We start from the raw sequence: 19,424 nt of genomic DNA, 5'->3' as shown, positions 1-19,424 counted from the left end.
AGTTCCAGTGAAACGCTCTCTACGTAATTAAACCGTGATCTTTTGTCTCGATAGAACGATTAATTTAACATGTCTGCCGCATTAAGCGAACACGACGCGAGATAATGCGATAAGGCTGTGAGAATTACGGTCATGTTTCTTTTTTTCTCTTTCCCTTTCTTCACTGCGATAAATACCGGCCGTTTTAAATCAAGATTAAATCATCGTCTCGGATTGAACTTGATTCGTATCTTGCGTAATTGTATGTAGTTATTTAATTAATCTTTTGATCAATCTAGCAGAATTATTAAGTACCTTCATTTAATTGAAGAGTACGAAAAATTTTTCTTAATGAGTAGAAAAATTGCGATAGCAGTGACGGATTCAGAGGAGGACAATAGGAGTGGCCCGTTCCCTCATAAATAATAAAGTAAATAATAAATAATACTAAGAATAAGAACGACGTTAAAGGATTTAAAACTAGGTACCTGTTCACAATAAACACGTCATAAAGGGGATGAGAAAAGAGAAATTCGAACATGGAGATCAATGGTATAGTTGGAGAATCGACAATAAAAGAATCGTTAATCGATATTTCAGTGGGGTAGACGCGTACTTGGCCCAGCTGGATTTAGATGGAGCACCTAGCTGAATTTCGGCCACTCGAAGTCGATCGAGAGATAACTCGAATCGTGATGGATTTACTGCGGTGCTGAAGCCACCGAACTTTTGGATTACACACGGCTTTGTGGCCTGCGAGAAGTTTGCGCTCCCCTGTACAAGGTACTTTGATCGTACCGAGATTTCCAGTAGTTTCCTGACAATCTCAATATTCCCAACCATACGAATTTCATCCATTTTATTATTCATTTATCAGATCCATCGGAAACTTATATTTGAAGCTGTGAATTATGAATGTTTTATGGGTTTCTTCGGGTGTCAAGTAAGTACTATCTTCAAATTAACAACAAATGACAACAATTCCATGTCAAGAAGTATGTAGGTAACAGTGTACAGCTTTCAAACAGCAGTTTGATGAGGAAAACGATCATCCCCCAATAGGAACATAAATTTCAGGGGTAATTTCACTCATATAGGTTACTAGAAGGGCGGGGGATTGTGGCTAGCGAACCCACGGTTCAGCAACAGTGTATCCGTCGTCTGAGAGCATTGTGCGAGGACGGATGGAATTATCAACCCCCAAAGGCTCGTAACTCCTCCGGATACCGTGTGTGGACTGTATCATTGTCCAAGGTACTACTATATCAACCCATACACCTTCCATCGACCATACTGTCGCGATATTATATATATATCTATGACGCATAATGTATTAAAATTGATATGTAAATTATAAAAATTTACTTTTTTATATTCTAAGATATGTTTAAAAAATTTTAAACGTTAACCTTTCAAACCTCGTCTACACAGCTATTCAATATTTCCATCTATCAAGAACTTTCTTATGATAATATTTTCACACGAATCAAAATCCACTTCATCTATCCATGAATACCACATTTTCTCGGCTTTTTTAAAATTGAGAATATATATAAAAAAAAAAGAAGATAAAAATTCTATATTTGCCTTTCGTTGGTAAAATTGTCGCGGGTGGCACGTGGTAGGAGTAAAATACTTTGGGATAAAATAAAGGTGCTGGTAAAGGAAGAAAGAAAGGTAGTTTGACAGGAGCCGCGTGGGACGGTCGATTTAACCCCGCTACGTTAAGGAAGAGGAATCGATGGCTGGCGCACATCCGAGAGATAAATCCTCGATAACCAAGGGGACAACCTTGCTCGAGCCAATAAGGGGCTGGAAAATACGTTACCGAGTTTACCGAGTTAGCACGCCACCCCTCCAACCCTTAACGTTTCGAAATCAAGATTTCATCTAATACGGATCGCGTTTCTACCCCAGCGCCCACCCTCTCCTTCACCTTCTGTGAAAACAAAAGCTCCTACATCTTTGATGCGAAAAATTTTTCAGGAAAGAACCGTTTCTCCCCCGATCCTCTTTAATGTAGATACAGGATTATTCAAAAGAGAATCCTGATACTTCAAATGGGTTTAGGATCATTTCATCGCAAAATAATAGTAAAAAATGATTTTGAATTTTTTTCACTATTTTTGTTTCTTTTTTAATTTTTTTAGATATACTAACATTCAGATAAACAAATAAAATAATATAAACACCAAGCTAATGTTCAGTTTATGGAACAAAAACGATAAAAATTCAATTGAACAACGTAATACATGAAATACGAGCCATTGTCGATAAACCCGTCTCGTGTTTTCATTGAATCCGCGAGAACCGGATGTAGATCGAAGAAGAGATATAGAGCTGTAGTCCGATTTTCCATCACGACGCATTTAAGGAAGAAGCTTTCTCGCGTTGTCCGTGGCACTGCGTTGCCAGGAGTTTTTCGAAAGGAACTCTTTTCGTCGCATCCAGGAGTGCATGTACATGTCAGGCCATGGAACGGGCAGCTAGCAAATACCTTGCCGGATGTTACGTGCTCCATGTCAAAACGACATCTTGATCCTGGCCACGTTTCCTACGTTGTACAGGGTGTCCCAGAATGTTGGTTAACGCTAGATTGACGGACAAATAGATCCGTCAAATTGACTCGCTCCGGCAATCTAGTGCTAACGATTCGTTTTTCTTGAATTATCCAGAAAAAACACTGTGCAATTAGAGCGCGGACTGTATCGCGAGATTGTTGGCTATCGATTACGTTCGAACGACGGTCATGAACAAACAATACAAGCAACTGAAAATTGAAATATCAATTTCCGAGGCGCGTGTTTGTTTGCTACGTGATCGTCTTTAAGATATTCAACTTTCTTGAAAACTGACAAATACTCTTCGTGGCTATTGTGTATCTACGCTAAAGTATCGGGACAGTTTGAAAGTAATTCGATCTATTTGATATGGAAATAGAATGGCCTGGCGTGAAATAGGATCAAGAAACTGTAAAAGCTTACAGAGACCAGACTGCATCGTCGAAGAAAACGAAATGGCGGCATTCCATCTTACATAGTAGAGACAATACCGTTTGAAAACACTAAAAGTTCGGTAATAGGGACCGCCACTTTTTCACGACTTCCCTGTTGTCCTGCGATTTGAATCGTTTCTCTTTTTCTCGTTTCTTTGACTGCATTTCCTATCGTTCCGATGCTACTTCTTCTTCTTAAAGGATCACCCTGTCTACCGAACCTCCTTCTTAAACTTTAAATGGTTCTCAAAGTATTGCTCAAGGGCATAAATCTTTAAAATTACGACAATCTTGACTTCACAAATGAAAGATTTTTATCTAATCTTTTTCTTTCTTTAATATTTTCGCCTGCGTTTTGACGAGGATATTCACGAACGAGAGAACACGATTCGTTGGAAACAACGTACGAAAAGAAAAATTGATTCGCAGAAAATTCGATATCTTGTTGGATGGTGTACCATCGATCAAACTCCCGTTGCTTTATCGCTGGTTACTAATCGCCTGACCGGTCCGAGAGTAGCCAGTTTCATGCTAGCATAATTCCAATTTTATCTACGAAGACGAATAACCAGAGGCTGCCGATCGGATAAAACCGTTTCTGATAAATGGAAGAAAGAATTCCATCACAATTCGATTTGGTCAATTTTAAAATGCAAGATACGATTCGCGTCTGGTTCTCGACTGATTTGAATAACTAACTGAATTAAGACAAGCTCACGGGTCATTAAGTTAAAGGAAACTTTTCCGGTTTTTTCGAGCAACAAAAAGAGAATCGTGATCGAATTTATATCGAAGTGCATATAATGGTCGACTGCGCAAAAGCTTTCCATTGCTTTGTTTATCTCTGCTTCTTTTTTTCTTTTTTTTTTCTTTTTTTTAGAATTGGAACGCGTATGTGGAACTCTATCGATTGGAAAGCAATTTACGAATGCCTGACTGACTCGTAGAGAACAGTAAGAGGAATATTTGTAAGGAAAAATGTGGACAAAAGATGTTGGTATGAAAATACATGGTGGCTGATCATTTAAACCAAAAATATTGTACGATATAAATACCAATCTACTTTCTATAATATTTGAACAATTCAAACGGGCATACAATAATTAAGAAATGTGAATAGTAATACAAATAACAATTAAAATTTTCTCGCGTAAATGTCTATACGCGATGGTAAGAGGCCACAAACATATATATGTATATATTCAGGGTGTCCGGTAACTCCCGATAATTCAATAAAATTTGTGCATTATTGATTGTAAAATATAATCGAAGTTATCCAATGTGATGATTAAACGGAAAGAATTGATCATTAACAAAGACGAAATGAGTCAATACCTTTAAAAACATTCTATCACTAAAGTTAATATTCAGTTATGGGAAACTGAACACGCAGAAAATTTCGGTAGAAAATATTCCAATTAAATTCATTTGTTTGATATTTCTGTAACTAATTAAAATTCGTGCAATATTCAAAATTAATTGAACAATATTTTACCAATAAAATGGACAATTTTTTATTACACAAAACTGAATAGAAAGCAAATGTACACCAAATTTTCTCAACAAATTCTGTTCTTTTATATTTTCATGACTAGTTAAAATTTGTAAAATATCAAAATTTTGTCCATTAACGATGTAAATATTGAACGAAAAATATTATATGAATAAAATTTACAATTTCTAATTAACCAAACGTGAATACAGAAAAAATTGAATATCTGAAGTATCAAAGAAATTCGTTCCTTATCAATTTCCATAACTGATTATTAATTCACTTATTATATCTATAGTTAAAAAATGTAGTAAAATATTCAAATTTACTAAGGTTATAAAATCATAAAAATAATGAATTTCCAGTTGCGATAATACAGAGATGCAAACGACATTGAAATTTCAAACAAAGCGACGAGACGCGACGTGCAGGATAACGATTCGTACAAAAACATACCGCACCATAAAAAAGAAAAACCAAATAAATAATATTAGAATGCAGAACAAAGCGTTGGCTCGGTCGTTTAGTGAGTTTCCAGAGAAAATCCGATGATTGAAATTTCGGAAGAGGTACACTACTGCTCAAAAGTTTGGAATAATTTGCTGAATTAAAAAAAAATCAAATTCTCTTTGCAAATTTTCATGATCTTCGCGCACGCCGAATTTGCGTTTGAAAATTCAAATTTTCGAATTGTAAAATTTAGGTATCAAATTTTAAAATATTAGAATTCTAATACAAGTGGCTTCAAACTTTTGAACTGTAATGTAGATGCGTTATATGTATTTGCAGAATAAAACAATGGAAACGGGTAAATAATTGAGCGGAGAATATCGTCCTATATTTTTCAAGCCATTTCACAGCTGTCAACTGCATTTTTAATTGACCACTTCGAAATAAACAAGCTCCACGACCAATTTACTTGCCAGGATATTCGCGACAATCGTCACTGACATTTCGAAAATTCCCTGTTTATCGTGCCGTGTCAATCTACAAATCTGCATACAACGAAATTTTACCTCGATTAACAATCTCCACCATTTTTCAACCCTTTTTAACCAACTGGTTATAGACTAATTATTAGATAGTTGTTTGTTAACTAATAGATTTCAGAACATCAACAGTCTGATACAGTTTGAATAACATAAAAGTTCAATAAAATATTTTACTTGAAATTGAGTTAGATTTGAATATAAATAAAGAATTCTGGGATTTTTTGGGATTGCATGGCTTTCGTTTTGAACTCCTTAGAATTCTTTGAAATTCTTTGGGATTTCTTACAAGTTTGTAGGAATTTCGAAATATAAATTATTCAAATGAATCCGTCAACAAATCAACTACAAAGCAAGAATTGAAATTGTCGCTCCGTTTTGATTCAACAAACGATAAACACGATGATAAGAAAAAAAAGAAAAAATTTCGTTGAACGAGAACAAAGGCGGTCTGTTTCGGCTGAACTATCGACATATTCGGCGTCGAGCGTGACATGCACGTTTCGTTGGGTATTTTCATATTTCCATATATCCATAACGCATAATATATCGCCGCAAAAACACACGCGAGAAGAACTTGGATAGGCTGACGCGTGTGTAGGTATGTGAAATAACGTTGCCTTGACTCTTTGACGATCCAACCAACGTTTTGACAATGAGAAATGTAAATCGAAATTCTGACTGAACGCTCTTGTATACAAGCAATATGCCTGGAGCTTTTAAAACCGCCGAAAATTCTTAGAAAAATCATAAGAAACGAAAAAATTTTACCAACAAAATTTAACCCTTTTTCTGAACAAATAAGCAAAGTGTCTGAAGGTTTTAAAAAAAAAAAGAAGAAAAAGAATTCTTAGAAATACTATAAAAGTATTTAGCTAAAAGTGTAGCTCGTAGTAAATGGTAAATATTCGATTCAAGAAACGATTATTAATGAAAGTATACGTATCAATAAGTGAATTTTTCTAAATTGATCAGGTAAATTTTGAATATATTTGAATTATTATAGTATATAAATAAATTAAAATTTCTTCAAATTCACATTTTTACGGAGGTCAGTCTCATCCCGACCTCTGTTTGGTTACCCCAATGTTAGTCACAAAGAAACGTGCATTCCTTATTCATCTCGTTTACTCGTCAACTTGTTCCCGTTGCATTCATTTTCTTTGCTGCGCGATAATAAAGGAATTCTCAACGACCTTCTGGGATCCATCTCGCAGCAATTGATTCCGTTTTCATTGTTTAACCATGCATCATCCATCCGAGGATAGATACAGGCACATCCGCAATGCGCGTACAGATTGTTTCTATGTACCGCTGCACGTACAAATACAACTGGTGTGTCAGCGTGCACAACAATCAACATCGGAACGTTACGTACGCAACATATGTCGAATACATTGTAGACGGGGGTACGGTTTGCTACGTGTACAAGCTCATGCATTTATTTATGGAAGATCCGGGGGAGTCAACGGGGGCCAGATGCGGCTATACGACGAAATCGTGCCAGTTTGCAACACGACAACGTGTATCGCGACGGCAGAAGCCGGATTTACATTCGCAACTTTCGCAGTTTAACGGCAAATATGGCCACGCTTCGCCCCATACCCCTTTCCTGTCTCTGATGCTGTATACGGTGGATCGAAAAAAAAAAAAAAAAAAAAGCAGAGACCCGATACATTTTCAGTCTGTAAAATTTGAATAATTTCAATCATTTTGAATATGAATGAATACGATGTGTTGGAATTTCGACTTGTGAGAATTGGAATTTTCACATTTCGATCATTTTGAAAGTTCAAATATTTGAGTACTGGAACGATGAAATTTTGGAATACTAGAATAAAAAAATATTAGAAGAATGTTAGAAAATTATTAAATAGTAAAACGAAAAAGTTAACAATTTTATGTCCTTCAAACCAAAGTTCAGCCGAATATTGAAATATTAGAATTATTCCAATGTTTCTAGAAACCTAAACGTCGCCAAACCGCAACAGAGGATCCACAACTAGTCACACGATTTCTTGATACATTCTCGCATAATTACATCCATGTATCATCGAGACCCGCGACGTACTCTCGCAAGCGATCGTATAATCTCATTAGAGGAACGCGACACTCGACTACGCGTGGCGAAACAGCAACGATCCATTAGAGGGATGCCGATTATTAGGGGACAAGGCCTATAGCCGTTTTGCGGCAATTTGAAAATGGCGAGGTCAACAAGAGCTCTCGAAATCGCGGACCTTTGTCGGTGATCAATTGAATTATCAGTCGACCGTCTGTGATATCGGTCATTAATTGACAAAAACAAGACGGACTAATTGCGTTTCGTGTCCTCGTTGTAGTTGAATTATTTTACCACTCTATACCTCCATTCACAAAATTACCATTTTTAAAAATGCCTTTCGCACAGGTCACAATAAAAACAAACCAAGTGTTTTGAGAGAGAAAAGAAAGGGGGAAGACATACGAGTGGATTCTGGAAGTACGTTTAAGCAGAATGAAAAGAAAGATCGCGTTATAAGAAGCGCGTGGTGCATCTGAAGGATTAGAGTGAAGCGTTTGAAGAGAAGAGCAGAGAATTTTTCGCTGACAGTTTATAGAAAAGGAGTCGAAAGCAAAAGAGTTTCTCTGCTGAGATGTCAAAGAATGCGACGAGTTTTGCGCGGGACGTAAAAGAACACGGACATCGTCGAGATGCAAAAACTTTTTCTCCAATAAAAATGAATCCCTTTCATACATAATACCAGGTCAAATGCGTAGTTCAATTTAATGAGAAAGCTTCGCGTTGTTTTGTACATATTCGGCGAAGAGATACTTGAAGATTTAACAAGATTTAATGGACCGGATCTTTTAGGAATTTTTGAATTCTGAACCTGTGGAATTTTAGAATTTTAGAATTTTAGAATTCTGGAATTGTTGACTTCTAAAATAAAAAAAATGTTTAAATTTTAATTTTCTATTTTATACAATTTTGTATTAATTTCAGAACAGCTGTAATGATCCGAAACGAAATACCGAATTGAAGATCAATTATTTCGCGTGTTAAATTAATCCATTGTAGCATAAAATCATATTACATGGATCAGAAATAATTCGCAAATGTAAAGTGACGCGTTAATTCGATGATCATTCGGTTGTTTCGCCGCAACGAAAGAATTAACCGTAACAATGCAACGAATCCCTGGTATCGATGTCGGAAGTCGAAATGGCTAACGTTTCCAAACCCGTAATTTACCTGTATCGTTCATTTGCATCGTATGATCTATGCGAACGTTTGCGGCTGTTCCCTCGTTAGTAACAGTACGTAGGCAATTTGTAATCGTATTTGTAACCATATTTTCTGCATACATTGATCGATAACCCTGAACAAGGGTTTGTAATACGATCATTTTTCAATTCCTAAGGGTATGTCCTACACCACACTGAATCACCTATTAGGTGGAGAAAGAGTAATTTGCAATAGAATGAAAGTTTCTAGAGTAAAAATTCTTGATAGTTAAGTTAAAGTTAAACATTAACTCGATGAAGGGGAACAGAGGTAAGGACATTACGCCGATAATGCGACGAGATTCCACGAAGTAAGGAGAGATGCATCTCTTCCGTCTACTCGGCTGCATAGCACCGCATTAGATTATGCGACGTAATGCTCGTGTAAACGAGGCTTTCTGCCCGTTATCACCGGGACAAATTTATGCTCCAGATTATGTATTTGCAAGAAGATCGAACTTTGAACTACTACTACTCTCGATGAAACTTGAGATGCTCGTTTAAATTGCATTACGCTTCACGCTATAACGTTAAGTAAGTACGCTTATGACACTTCTAAGATGAACAATTTATATTTCATAAATATTCTAATCATACATAAAGCTGAAGCGCAATAACGTTGAAAACAAATCAAGTTCAAAGAGTTAAAAGTTAGCGTATCATGTATTGCAATAACAATAATTCACTGTTTAGCGCTTCAGAGATATCGTATTTCATACATTTTATTAAATAATTGCAATATCATCGGTAAGTGATTTATTATAAAGCGGCGAGAATTTCGCAATTTTTCATTTCCCTCTTTTGCATCTTCATGAAATAATCTGCATAATTACATATTCCCTTCTAACGAGTATACGAGATATTTAATGAGCAAACCCAGCATCCGAAGAATAATTTTTCTTTAACCCATTATAAATTAAGCAAGACCGTGGCGTCATTAAATCAACCGTCTGCCAATTCATTATATCCAGAAAGTAATTTTCCTCGTTAAAATAAAATCAATATCACATTCTGCAATCGTTTCATTGATATTAAAATTTGCTGACACGGTAAAACTGATAAATTACGCTCTAAATCGACGAACTGTTAACAAGTGTATTGACGCGGTTGTGTAACAAAAATCAGATTTATAAGTTACGACAAATGAAATAATTCTATTATTTAGAATCCGTAACTTTTAATACAGTACCGGATTAAGATCTTTAGGGGCCGTGGTTATCAAACTTACAATTAGAATTTCTAACCCACCAGAACTATTTCAAACAAAAACAGCTATCATGAGAATATTAATAACACAGCTTGGTTGTATTTATAACATTTAGCACGATTGTTTTTGCTTATGCATTACACAGGTCGTTCCGGTCCTCGTCATTAAATAAAGTTGCTCATTATCATATAATTTCGAATAAATTTCCACTCATTGATATCCTGGACGATACTGATGAAAATGTGTCCATAACATCATTTAACATAGAATTATTCAATCAATTAAATGGCCTAATATATATCTGAGAAGAAATAATACACTTCATTAATTAATTGTTAATATTAATGTTATATAACATAATTTTAACGTTAACGTTATTTGACTTAAAGAATTAGTAAAAATTTGATCAAATATAGCAATAAAATAAAATTTATAAACGATGTAACTGAGATATTCTTGAAAATCTTACTACAGACGTGGAGAATATAATAGGTAGAATAATTCTATTAACTGCTAATGCCCATTGCACGAAATGCGAAGTTAATAATAACGATAGCATCACTAGGAGAGATCACAGTTATTATCCTACGAATATTCCATAATGGAACTTTGCTAAACGCGGTATATTCATGAGATTAGCGATGGGACAGATTCTGCTATTAAAAGATCACTATGCTTTACTATTCAATTAGTAGCAGTATATCCACATAAACAATTGAAAATCAAATTGTTAGACATTAGCCAGGCAAATATAACACATCTCATTGATTATGATTGCGTGCTGGCCATTTTGTACCAGGAGCATTGATGAATCGATTAAACAATCATTTTCATTAAATTTTAAACTTCGAATTGACATGCCGTAAACGATATGTTATTCGTGTCAGAGTCTGTACGTTGTAAAATCAAGTATTGATACGACCCAATTGTATTTCAAAATCTCAAAACTCAAAGTTCTTAAAGTGCAAAATTCAATTTTTAAAAAATTTCAGAAAATTATTATAGTATGTTCGACTTGTTTGAAAGTTTGCAAACAGATATTTTGAAGTTCTGCCGGCAGTAATCAAGGAATCTGGGAAAGGCAGCCGCGTGAAATTAGAAGACGCATAAACGGAGAGGGACGGTGCCTAGCAATTAGAATCACGAGCAAACGAGGACATTTTCCATCCCTGTTCTGACAAGCAAACGATGTCAGTGATCTACTTTCACCGGCAACGATGGCGCAGTGAACTTGGAAAGTGCTTGTAACAGCGTCATTATTAACACGGACGGCTATTAAAGCTCTAACCGTGGTTGCCGGCGCTTGCGATTTTCTAACCCCCTCGCACCACCGGAGGAATTCGGCTCAAGTTTCGGTTCGTGTAAGCAAGCACGACTACACGTGTGCCCGAACCGGTGGAACAGGCAAGAACAAGTCGAAAACAGAGGAAACTTTTCACTTCGGTTACTTTGACGGCGAACTTTGCACCCTACTTTCGAGTAACGCACACCCTCCTTGCGATTGAAATTAAGTGCTTGATGGAAGTTTATTGCTGAGCGCAACTTCGTCTATGTCTTTTCTAAGCCGATTTTAGAATTAATGATTATAAATCTCGATTAAAGGGTTAATTAGTTTAAGTCATTTAACCGTTAAATACCATAGCGAGGTTGTAACTTGGCTGAACTTTACTTAATGGTACTTTAACGATATCGATTTATCGATGATATATCGGTGGTAAGCGTAATATGGAAACATCTGGAAAATAATGTAACGCTCAGTACACGATAGATAATGGATCAAAGTAACGTTGCATTCGGCGTGGAAAGTTTAAGAGCAATTTAAAGGTTGCAAAAACAGATCATTCCAAGGGCATTAAATCAGATGGTCGAAGGGCATAGAATTGAAAGGTATGGTGAACGAAGGTAAGGGGTGAAACGCGATAGTCTCTTTCGCATTCCGTACGCAAAATGGGTCAAAGCTTCGGGCACAGTTGCTGAGAATAAATCAAGGCTTGCCAATACCAAGCGTTACGAGCTTTTATTACAGAGTACGTTGCTTGCCGCCCGTCACTCGTCGCCTTTATTTACAAAGGGTTTGCTCGCCTCGTTTTCTTCTTTCAATCCTGTCCCTTCGTTTTCCACCTTTACTCCACGCCGTTCGAGCTCGTTACTTCGGGGCCAGTTATCGCCATTCACTTCTTAACCGGCATTTCCGATACGCGACAACCAGTTTTCCCCCGATGAAATTGCATTCACCATTTTCTCTACTTTTTACAGTTTTATTTTTTTTTTTTCTCTCGTTTCTAGCCATGAAACACCCTCGTTTTTGGTCACGACATTTGTATTAACACGTTTCTTCTACAGCAAATGACAGATTTTTCTGATTTTTCAATGATTTTCTTTTGGGAATTTCATTTAGAAAAATATATAATTTTGAGATTCCTTTGGACTCTTAAATATTTCTATGAATTTTTCGAATTTATGCTGTGGAAGCAGGGAAGATTTTGTAGGAATCCATGAGATTGCTGAGATTCCTTGGCACTTCTGAAAATTCCTAGACATTATTTTCTATCCTTCTTATGATTTTGTTAGAAATCCTCGAAATTCTTGGACTTCCTTGGGATTACTAAACATTCCTAAAGAGTTTTGCACTTTTCTGAGAATTTCCTAAGAATCCTTGGAATTCTTAGGGTTTCTTAGAACTGTTAGACATTTCTAGGAGTTTGCTGCATTTTTGGACATTCCTAGGGATGTTTGGAATTTTTCTGGAGATTTCTTAAGAATCCCTGGAATTTTCAGGGTTGCTTGGAACTCTCAGACATTCCTAGAGATCTTTCGCATTTATCTTGGAATTTCCTCGAAGACAATTTAATAATACACAAGATTAATCCTAAGAAATTCTCATTGCGATGAATAGATCGTTTTATTTTAATGAAAATAAGGGTGATCAATAAGACTGTCGGCAATTGGACGAAGTTTAATTCAACAATAACAGGATTAATCCGATCGCATGAAATTTATTCCGGCACAAAGTCGATCAATCACCTCACAGCTCAATAAGAACATCCCGTGAGTCGGATCGGTTGCGCGTGGAACATCGATTGCGCTTAGAGAGCTCTCTTCCATACTAATTTCCCGCGTTCTTTCAACCGGCACGGTGTCCGGATCAATCGACGAGCCGGCCATTATCGAAATCCGATCACTGGATGGCTCGCGAAAGTTCGCAGAGGCGAGAACGAGAGGAAGAGCCCGCTACCAGTTTTGCACCGTCGGGAAAAGGAGCTCAGAATTTAAGTTTCCTTAACTATTTGAACGTCTGCCAAAAATAAAAAGCTCGCCGACCACGTCCCTGGCGGAGCTTCCGGCGAGGAATTATTTCGCAAGTTCACGGAAAGACAAAGAGGATGCTTGTTTGTGCGTATCCCCCCCGACTAGCCCCCGGTTTGTTTCCAAAGCTGAAGAAACGTGTTTCCAGGAACCACTTGCGCCGAACCTGCCACCGACGATGTATGCCTGCTGCCCGACATTTCTATGGTACCCTCCTCTGTCCACATAAAACCTTGAAACTACATGGAACTAGCGTATGGTCTACCGCATCGCTGTTTTATTCATGATACGGACAGTTTCAGAACTATATTAATTTCTGAAAATTGCACGACTGTGTATCATTAACAGTAAGAATTAAAGCTGTTTGCTTCGGTCATTAAGTTTAATTCGAAATAATTTAAACGTTCGTCACCAGGGAGCTTACTCTTACTGAAGGAAGCTGGTAAGCTAGAAATTTTAAAAGCCGACCAAAGAACCCCTGACTCGGAACGAATCATTTAATTTTGCGATTCCCACGTGAACGTCGCCATAGGAAAGTAGGTCAACGATCTAGCAAAGCTGCCCCTTTGTCGTCGTAAATCGAAAAGTCGATCGTTGTTAAATCCAGAGTCGTCGAACGAGCCGTATCTCGCTTAACAGGGTTTTATCGTCACTCAAGTACTAGCTTGGTTCATCGGCTCTCGACTTGATTCTATTAGGGAGTAATTATGCGTCGCAACGGGCCGATATCTTTCATGATATCCTTTCTGATTGAAAGCTGACAAAGAAGAACTACAAGCAATCGTTTAGCGATTGTACTACCTAAGATATCAACGTATCGTTAAAAACCAACGATTCCAGCGGAATCGATACGAACAATTGTTGGTTATAGAAAGGGCAATGATAAATATCCTACACCATCATGTACGGTTAACACGCGGACACGATCGTTCGTTCCACCATTTGAACACGCGAAACGTCCCCGTTTATATCGCGAAGGAACAGCATAAATTCTGCTCGTCCCGCACCTGGTATTTCGGTCAAATATTTCATAACCATCGTAAGAGTCTATCGCGTCGATCCCGGCTGGAAAAATATCTTCCGTGTTGGCGTGCTTATTGCTTCCACCTATTCGTCCGTTTCTACCATCTCTTAGCCACGATCGCTGGCATATTGGCGTTTTCTTTTGTCGTAATGCGTCTCGACGTCGGCGAGATCGAAATTTTTCTACCTCCAAGAAACGATGCAGCCACGAACAAACGAATCGTCTGGAAATTATTGCACCGCTCGTTATTTATCACGGTCACTTGATCGGAGCGGTTGATTTGAAATGTTGGTAAATAGAACTTGTTGGTTCAGCGAGATGAGTTTAGGGATGATTAATACGTTAAATGGCGCAGTGAAATTGGAGGTGTCGGAAGAAAACTTTTGATATGAGCAAATAATTCATTAAAAATTTTGAAATACTAAAAATCTAGAATTTTTAAATCCTAAAATCCTAAAGTTTGAATTCTCAGATTTTGTAATTCTAAAATTTTGCCATTTAAAATTTCGGAACTTCAGTACTCTAGAACTTTTGGATTATAAAATTTTTTAATTTTTGAACTATAATCACTATATTAACACTTTCGAAACTTGGTCTGCGAGAAGTTTATTTTTCATGTTATTTCTAATATTATTATACACGATATATTAGATATGCAAATAATGATGTTTTTGTGGAAGAAAAGTATTATAGTGGAAGAATCTCCGAGGATGTTTACGAAAAGAAGATTGAACCTTCAATTTATATGGTAATCCGAACAAGCGAAGCAGATAGCAAGTTACATGGTAACCATAAATCATATTTTGGTTATAGTTTCTTGTGATAGGACAAAGCATAACGGAGTTCCAGTTAAATCGACTTACCGAATTTCTGACGTGAACTAACTGCCACTGACGCTAACCGACTACCAAGAGCATAGCTTTCCAAGTTACATAAACTATTTATATGTAACAAAGTAATGGCACTAGTATTCGTGACAGAATAATTTTTTAATGTAAAAAACAATGGAAATTACTTAACCTACATCTTTTATTTATTTCTTTACATAGAATCACCCTTTAAAAAAAGGCAGTTGCTAATTTTCACTCATGTACTATTTTTCCAAATGTTTACTTATCTGAAATGTATGATTTAAAAGCAAAAATCGATCCGATGAAAACCTAATTTTAACGAAGTACTTTAAGCCGTCTATAACTTGAAAGCAAAAGAGACAACTTCAATTTTTCAAATCTTTCGATCGATACACCGTAAAATTACCTCGATACGGTTATAATCGTCATTACACGGTTGATTCGTGCGAATATTCCGTCCAATAATCCCACGAGCGAAATTACACTTCGCTTCCACTTTTTTCGCAATGCGGCTATCGTTAAAACTGTCCTCGATACACAGCTGATAATATGCGTATTACTATTTTAACGATGTATCGATTCGTTTTCTCGATAATTCCAATCGTAATAATACCACCATATGTGACTCTTCTCATTGAACAATCTGACTTAACCCCTTCAAGACCCAACTAATTTTTCTTTATTGAATATATAATTGATATACTGGTTATCACGTATTAAATACTTGTTTCTTACATTTCGTAAGCCGTGAACATCTTATTTATACATTTTCATTCAAATTATTTTTATTTTTATTTGTTCATTATTGTTTTCTTCAATGACAGCTTATTATATGATTTTCTTCTTTCAAGAGATAAAATAAGATGATGATTACATAAAGCACTGCTGAAGATTGAAACGTTTCCAACGAATTGCTATTTCTTACATAAAATGTAAAGCTACCCAAGGTTACGTGTTCCTGTCTCGTTCAACAGTCTTTGGGAAATTCTTTTACGGATAGATACTCAATTTATCATGATAAATGGACGATTTATTCACTAGCAAAGTATCAAAGATTCGAAACTACGCGATTCTTATATGTATGTGGAACTTTATAAGCGATCAAACACTTTCATAATGATTGATTCAATCTTTCACTTTTTCAATACCCTTATACTTTTTTATTTCTTGCTTCTAATGTATATTTCATTATTTCGAATGCATAAATCGAATAATATGGTAGGGGTTTTTAAACAGCACCACTTAAGCAATTTAAGTTAAACATCAAAATTCAAATTTTCAAACTGAAATAAAAAGATTCTCAAATTCAAAATGCAGATTTGCAAGATCTCAGAATATTTACTTTAAAAAAACGATTCTATTCTACGGATTTTGGAATTATAAATAAAATAAAGTTCGTTTTCCCGGTTAGTAATTTTTGCGAAAATTTCGAAATCGTCGATTTAACTCTTAGTTTAAATGAAAATTCACAACTGAATGAACAAATTAATTTATTTTAATCGTTATCTTCCGATTTTCGTCTAAAATTATTTACGCGTTAACATTCTCTTAATTTATATGCAAGATCGAAAAAGCGATTTACCATGTGGGTACGTGTGCCAAATTTATGGAAGTCAGTCTAGCGCGAAAATGCACGCTCTCTTCCCCTTTTCGACACAATTAATGATTTACTTTGAGAGGCCACGCGTACGTTCATTAGCGACAAAAGCTTTTTGCTCTTTCTCATTTTCCACTTTGACTATGAAACGTAGTTTCAGTTTAAATCTTGTTCTACTGTTCGTTATTTCGTCTCGTAAAAAAATCATAATTCTACACCTTTTGAACAGAAGAAAATTAACATCTTTAAAATTCCATGCTCTTACTTGACCAATGATATAATATAACATCAAGTGATTACCTATATTTTTAAATTTTCTTAATTAGATTAATTTATTGTTACACAAAGTAGATAAAATAAAATTTGTATCATAAATGATATCTAAGATTTGTGAAAAGTTATTTACGTTTCAAAAAGAAATACATTAATTTACCCCCAACTGCTCTTGGTTAATAAAGTTTTGTTTAGATTTCGATTTTTCCAGTGGTTTCGTGATTTTCACCCACTGTGTAAGCAGGATGTTTTGCTGACCGAAGCGAAACAGAGCGAGAGAAAGAAGGAAGAGAAACGGGGTCAAGGAATATTAACCCCTGGGTACGAAAACGTGAAGTTTAATGGCCGACTCGTAGCGAGACACATTATCCTTATGTAGCACAGTTGAACCAAACGGTTTTGAGTCGTTGCCATCGTAAACCGCCACTTTACGACACGCATCGTTGAATCCGCAAGCAATACAGCGGTTGTTGCACGCACATCTCTGTACATATACGAACCGTCTACGAGAGTTTTCGTTAGCGTGCCATTCAATTGCTTCACTTTTCACCAAAATTCATACATATTTGACCGCTTGTGAACCGTCTCCCGGGTATCACTTTTTCGTTAACGACCATCCAGCTTAGCGGCAGATTGAATTAAACTTCGTGAATGGAATATTCGAAAATATCAGGGGAAAAATGTTTCACCAGGCAACAAATTTTTCAGCGAATATTCTGAACGTGTCACGTTTATGGACCTATTATAGGACCTATTATAAAATACTAGAAAAATGGCAGACTAATTTGTTGATAAGAAATTATTCGAACCACGATGGTGAAAATAAATGAAAAGGATTTAAAGTTCTCAAACATGCATTAATTCTTCTTTAGAAACTCTAATTTCCTCGGAGTCTCATGAAAACATCTCCATTTCTATTCGAATAAATTCTCACATCTCCAGAACGTTTTTACTTGATTTTAATGAGCGTAACACATATTTCTACATTGTTAAATCTTTCCTCTTCTCCTTTTTCATAGGATTTTTGCAGAAACTTGCAGGATTAATAAGAGCAAGCAAGAGGTGGGAGTGAAAGGCAAAGAGCAGACGGGACTCCAATTAAGGGGTGTATGTACCGTGGGGTCGTGAGTGCCACAAGGACATCGTTACAGCTCCAAGATCGCCATTATACCACGACAAGGACGACCCTAACGACTCGAACCTCCGTGATTTATGATCCACCAGAAAATGTTCCGCAGAATGCTTCGTGGATTATGTATCCAACGGTCAACTTTACTAACTATACCTAGCTGGGTTAAATTAACTCCTTCACAATCACGAACGAGATACCTAGCCTGATATTAACCGATTAACCTTTTTAAACGTGATATTTTGCAAACTGAACCACCTGAGCCCTTGATTTTCAAAATTTCCAATATATTTCATGAAAATTGATAAACCCCCTTCTCCAAAAATGTGGACTGAGACACTACCTGGCATTTTATTTGGGCCGATTTAACGACACTGGAGAGAATTATAATTTCGACGATACAAGCCGAAATTACAACGTTTCCACGGGGAACCACCGCGTGTATCTAATAACCGAACCCCCGTGGTCACTTGGAACATAGCAGTTTAATATTTAATGGTCCCTGCGCCCTTATTAGGGCCACCAAGTAACACGTGGTGTAATTTGAGTCATAGCTGCCTTTTAATAAAACATGGTAAGTGTTTAGATTAAACTTTAAATAAATAAACGTTTGCGAAACTTAATTGTTATATCGTTTAAGAATTAATAATAACCGCAGAAACTATTCGATCCATTAATTTCCAAAGAAATCTTGAATTTATTTCAATAAATTATACATGTACCATAAATATTTAACGAAAGCGAAAAGAAATAGTGCTTTTTTTCTCTATAAAAACAAGCACGAGATCCAATCTCCGTGCAGAACATAAGAAAAACCTTAACAGACGTAAACTGGCAAACCGGTCTGACCTAATTTCACATCCTCCCTTTTCTACTCCAAATCCTCCCTTATCAAAGACGAGAGAGCGAAAGAAGTGGAACGAGCGTAACACCGTTCCATCGTTTTAAAGCAGAAATTTACGCCTGATCAGCGTCAGAATCATTTGAAACGTGGTCGCTATTCTCCGTTATCTAGCAACGAAAAACGGAGAACCGATAATCGTCACGGTATCCCTTCCCACGTCAAATTCTCGTTACGGTTGATTAGCGAAGATCTATCGCGTCAAACTGTCTGATTTTGAACAGTGCCCGTGCCAGGTGGGTGGAGGCTGATTTATCGGTGACACGGAAGTCGTCAAGATCAAAGGGCATACGTTCTACAACGACCATGCTAGAAATTGCAACCGTGATTGCTGGTCGATCCTGATAACCAGACAATGAATGTTCATGCAAATGCATGTTTTTGTTGCGTGCAAATAAGGAAGTACAAGCTAGA

General features: G+C 36.5%; 1 protein-coding gene across 2 annotated transcripts in view; it reads right to left on the bottom strand.

Annotated features, from left to right (window-relative positions):
* Positions 1–19,424, bottom strand: part of LOC117607594 (opioid-binding protein/cell adhesion molecule) — a 137,003-nt gene that overhangs the window by 67,212 nt on the left and 50,367 nt on the right. The gene's annotated exons all lie outside the window — the stretch shown is intronic.

This window comes from Osmia lignaria, chromosome 6 (genome assembly GCF_051020975.1).
Source record: "Osmia lignaria lignaria isolate PbOS001 chromosome 6, iyOsmLign1, whole genome shotgun sequence".
NCBI lineage: Eukaryota > Metazoa > Arthropoda > Insecta > Hymenoptera > Megachilidae > Osmia > Osmia lignaria.
This window is presented reverse-complemented; position numbering and strand designations above follow the sequence as displayed.